This window comes from Tubulanus polymorphus, chromosome 5 (assembly GCF_964204645.1).
Source record: "Tubulanus polymorphus chromosome 5, tnTubPoly1.2, whole genome shotgun sequence".
NCBI classification, from domain to species: domain Eukaryota; kingdom Metazoa; phylum Nemertea; class Palaeonemertea; order Tubulaniformes; family Tubulanidae; genus Tubulanus; species Tubulanus polymorphus.
Window position 1 is genome coordinate 22,841,711 of NC_134029.1, and position 6,160 is coordinate 22,847,870.

A 6,160-nucleotide genomic window follows, 5' to 3' on the forward strand; every position below is an offset into this window, starting at 1 on the left:
TTCACCGCTATCTGGCAATCGAAAAGTAAAGTAACCGGCACAGGAATCAAAATGAGAAATTCTAAGGCGACGGTAATATGATGCACTGGGTTTAAGTTGCTGTCAGATAGATTCTATTCATAAGATAACTCTATCATCCTGACAATGTATAAGGATTTAGAAAACATGCATATTTATACACTATGTAAAAAACAAAATATCTACAGAACGTTTCAACATATCTATAATATTCATCAACAATAGCGGGTCCTTTGTATTCAATAACTCGTAATATTTTAGCTCGGTTGGATTATCGCAATAATAACTAGTTCGGTATCTTCTTCTCATTTTGGAGGGTTAGCGTGATACGCCACCTGTCATACCGATCCTGAACCATTGATCCTTACACTGGGTGAACGATTGAACTAAAAGAGAAGACCGAAAGACAAATGACTACTTTATGCCAGATAAACACTCGGCCACCTTTCGTTCCCGGTTGGTATTCCCTAAAAATATACGAACGTTCTTCAATAGCCCACGGGTCATGCCGGCTCTTACTCTAAAGTCAGTAAATAAACTACTTCACTACCGACATAACTACTGTCAGATTTCAAATCTGGCGCGACCTAAGCCACCAGAGAATTCATCACCATTTCATGCTTTTAAGTCTGAAGGCTGTTAGTTCATGTCGAGCTGCGATGTGAAACCGGATGCTGACGTAACTGAGAAGAAACGCGATCGTAGCCCCCGCTTGATTTGCTGCAACTCGCGGGATGTCATCACCCGCCAGCTATTATCGGTTACGATCACTGCTAACTGAACTCACTATAAATGGTCATTTTACCAATATGGCTTAACGACCTTGAATCAAGTTTTGGTTGTTAAGAACAGTCACTTGTATTTCAAACTTGTGGTTCTGTGGTACATATTTTTGATATAGGCCTATTAGTCTTAACTGCCCTACCTGGCCAAAAGGTTCCCAGATTCTGCATGAATATAATGAATGCTGGTAATTCTTTTGCGAATACAGGAATATATGATGGTCCCTAAAAATGATCACATTTTATTTGAGCTCTCTCAATGTAGACAGCATTGGGTTCACCTGTTAACACAGAACATTGCAGGCATTGATACCGGAAGAGATTCTCTGTAGCCGATGTCCGAGATTTGTGCTCGCAAGCTGCGCAAACGTTAAAACGATTTTATTTTCTAGTTTTTATGGAAATCAAGCGTCAACACGGAGAAGCGAAATAGAATCAAATTAAAAAATTTTATGATGGTACATTTCATGTTATCTTGTTTGTTATTTTTCAAATTTATTGCGTGAAACGAAAACAAACAAAAAAGATTATAATGACTTGGCAAACATGATAGCATGAGGCCCTAATGGACGTTTAGTTTGTTGATTTTGTATGGGAATAAGTCAACATGCCGAAAATTTAACCAATCTATCTCAGACATCTAGAGATAAAGGTATAATTCATTTCAACTAATGTCTGACTTTCGCTTATAAAAGACCAGTGTTCGGTAGGTGAAGTCACAGTTTCACGTGACAACTTGCATTCATTCGAGGTAAGTTAAGCGAGGTTGTGTGTAGGTTGAATCTCTGCATTACGGACGGAACGGAACGGTTGCAGAAAATTCTAGACCAACAACTCAATATTCGAGAGTTGATTTGAGTGAGATTATTATGTATTTTCTATGGATCATTGACTGCGTGAAAACGAACTTTCAAACATATTGATGTCATAGATTATTGACGTTGTACATGAATAATATCTAAGATGAATATTCCATTTCATATTCAGCTTCCTTGTTCCGCAAAACATCAATCAAAAATGAAGGTATGCAGTTATTCGCTTGTATTTCAAAATCACCAGCGTTGATATTTTGTTATTCCGAGGGCTGTAATTCGCACAAAACATCGAAGTTCTGCTCTTTTCAAACCCGATAGAAATACTTAAGCGTAATACGTAAAAGTATCATTAGCATTAAGTATGGCGGCAAGAGCTGACCCAATCCCCGTAAAACAGGTCTCATGATCATTTTCTCGTATTCGCAGGTGTTGTGTATCGTTCTCGTCGCCATGTTGATGGTCGGAGCCCAGGCCGAAACATTCATTCAATGTATGAAGAAATGTTGGGATGACGGATACGAGTGCGGATCCAGCTGTACCACCGGAAACAAAGGTTCCGCTACTGTCATCACCTGCACAAAAACCTGTCAGGGAAATCTGTCTACTTGTTACAGCCAATGTAAACATTAAAACCAACGAGACAATGCATTAAAACTTGGTGAACTAAAAAATACGTTTGCTTAGTTGTTCATCTTTGTATATTGCAATTTTCAAAAAAAAAATCTCAAATGGAATTGGTTGAATTCAATAATGGCGTAAGACCATGGTGTTTATAAGGAAGCACCGGCCAAAATAGATTTGACCATTGATAGAGAACTGTTATGATTTGACCACCACTATTCGGATGACGAGGATGGATTAAAGCATGGATTAAAGCATGGATTAACGCGCTCATTGAAGGAACCACTCGGCCAACCTATACCTCGATACGCGCCTTTAACGTAATGAAGTTTTAATGAGTAAAAATTGGATTGTGAAAACACGTTTTTATTAGTAGTTTTGATTTTAAAAGTTTCTCCAGTTGAAAACCTAGTGTAAGGAAATGAATTCAAAACAATTTTATTTAACTTATTCGGCCTTTTTAAAATCTAGAACACCCGCTAAGACTGAAATGATAATGTATTTCTGCAAATTAGTCACGGGTATTACCTACATGGCCGAATTAATTTGAATACACTGGAATACTTTGTTAAACGTGGGGCGTGAATTAGACTGGACGCTTCATCGCGCGGAACCCCCACGGTCCGACTGAAATACGTGTCAACAATCATCGGGGAAAAGCCAAGAGTCTTCTTCGATAAGAGCGCAAAAATAACAACCCCAGCAATACTAACAAATCTGATTGTAATATTTCTCCAGAAAATCTCTCTTCGAGATCAGTTACACTGGACGATATAGGGTAGAAAAAATATGGTGTTTCGTATATTCAATTCTAACACAACGTGTACGATTTTTAGTGGAAAACTCGGATTAAAAAAAAATACTTTTCAACGTTTCGATGTTTTAACTTGTCAGCTTCGTGATCTTATATTCACATTCGCCACGGATAGCGAAGTTTTACCTCGTCACATACGTAGGTAGTAGGTAGCATCAGATGGAAACGAATGAAAATATCATTAGTTTATTTACGATACATATATATTTGGAGATTTATTTGCGGAAAGATTAAAACGTTTCCCCGCGGAAATCATGAACAACATAAGTGCGTCCGAAATGAACTTACAATTCGTGTCTCAGTAAACTGAATGTCAATTTCACGGTTGGCACGTTTAACGCCTCGGGGTTGATTAAAATCGAAAAAGATAACAAATATTTCTCATACAAGACCACTGATTAATATCTCATACAGTTAACTGATGATAATTACACGTATTCATGTTGTCCGTCAAATAAAACCCCCAAAGCCTTAATAATATGGAATTACCGTATTATTTTCTTTCATGCCTTTCTTTTTTCGAGCGAGGGGTGCCCCCGAAAATAATCTGTTCGCGATATCCGTACATATCTACCCGTCTATACCCTGGTGGACGGATTAGATATATATATATATATATATATATATATATATATATATATATATATATATATATATATATATATATATATATATATATATATATCCACTATATATATATATATCCACTATATATATATATATATCAAAGTGCTTCCATCAGTAATGCTGGCAATGGTAGGTTTACAATGTACGGAGGGAATTGAAGAGATAATCTGTGAGCGGCCCGAGAGATGGAACTCAGCTCTTTCGTAGCGTGGTATCGATTCGGCATTATCATCGACTGCTTCAAGCCGCTACAACAGCAGCAGCGGTGGCAACGTTTTACGCTTTACCCGACACCACATCAGTACTGAAACGCGTATACGCCATGACGACTATGACGTCAAACGTAGCGCCGGCGCACTGGCGCTCTGTCCGTTATATCTGGCAGCATTCGAGCGCAGGATTTTAGACGGATAACTTAAGAATATCATGGATCTATGGAAATGCGTTTATTATACACAGAAATCTGAAATAATTTCGAATCGATTCGTTAACCAACTGTTAAACAGCTCACAATCATCATCAGCTCCATCTGATATTATCGGTTGTATTATCATGTTCGGTAATGATAGTTGATGCTGTATCGGGCTGTTAATAATGCAACATGGATTCCGTCACCAAGCTCTTCATCATCATTTCTACATTGACTGTGTCTTCACACGCTGCTACGAACCTGGAAGACTCGAGCAGCAGGTTGCAAAATGTATCTCTTATTATCAAAGCGCTACTGGACGACTACGATATTCGACTTCGGCCATCGTTCGGAGGTAAGAATGAATTACCCGCGATGACGTTTTACAGAATTATTTATCATTTCTCGCCTTCTAAATATTTTCTTATCCAACTCACCGTGGTTTATCTGAAGTGTTTCCTCTCGCTTATCATTACCAGATCTATGATGATATCTTTCCAGAAGTTGGAGTTAAACGTGTCAAAACGTCTTCTCTGCACTGTTATCAGAATTACATTCATGGCTCTTTTTCTCTATTGAATAGATTCTAATCAACAAGTGAATAAAGCCAAAATAATTCTTTGCCCGGTCCAAACATGAACGAAAACTTGATGGCATATGCAAGCTTTCATCATCTACGCATTAAACCTTTTAGAAAATACGATCCCTCGAAGCGTTGATGTGATGTTGAGACAGGAAACCACTTAACTATCTAATCATCAGTAATTTGCCATAACCTCCGTCTACAAGAGAGGAAGTCATAACGAGCACCTCTCACTCGGGATCAGCTGATTCATCATACAGGTCCGTCACAACGAGACACCAACACTAATTAATTCCTACCCACCAGCGATGCTAGTGTGACACTTCAAAAATATATTTTTTCAAATATTTTGGAATGCTCATCACCGAATGTTCTAGTTTGATGGATACGCGCGTGTGTAGTGACATGGCATGTTTTCGCGGGCTCAAATTATAGACATTTTGCTTCGTAATTTTTCGAAGTTCTTTTGAAAAAAAATTCTGTTCGCAATAAATACTCGGTAATGATGTATCCCATGACGTAATAGATGGTAAAACGTACGTAATGGTTTTAATTTTAGAAGGAATCATGCCTATTTTTTCTTCAAATTTTTTCAAGATTCTGTTTTCATACGTTAAAGTATAAAGAATTTCAGTTGACGACAGTTGTAGCATTGAGGGAATTGTGTAACCGCTTTCGCGTGGAGTGTACATCGATTGAAATGAGTGTCCATCCTGTTCACATGATTGTATAGACTGAGGGCGAGAGAGGGACGAGGACAATAGTTAAACTTCATTACGTTAAACCATCATTGCATATCGAGATATCAGATCTTATTAGTGCAGTTATATGGGATACAAATCAATGGGGCGATAATCATAATTTCGACTGACTGCCGCCGAAAGTATTCAACTCTTGTCAACGAATCTCATTCTAATTTATAAAAAAAACTGTCATAAAAAACACGTTATTCATTTTTGCCACTTGCTGCAAATCACCCTCCAGTTAATTGAACAAATAACTTTATTTAATAGTTACGTCTCAAGCTTAGTGTGAATTTTCTTTCATATCGAATTTGTTCCTATAGTACATGTAGTAATCGTCGAATCGAGGCACAAAACAAAGTAAACATTATTTCCGAATTTAGAGCTAGGTTTATTTGTTAATGGTTAGTGTAGGCTAGTGCTGTTATTTCGCGCCGACGAACAATACTTAATAAATTAGAACTGTAAATATACGAACAGCTCGCAATAACTGAGACGGTGCAGTGCGTCGCATATTTCAATACCATTAAGTTAAATATTTTACGAGATTCGAACGAGTCGCATGAACAGACTCTACCGCATCGCCGCAATGAAATTGCCTTTAACGTAGATCGCAAACTTAGATTAATTGAAATGTGAAATGGAATACATTAGTACAGAACGGAAGGAAAGTGCATTGCTTGTCACCGAGTCGAGTGGGGAAAAAAATTCACAGTATCGATCGATTTACTGACGACCGAGAGCTGCA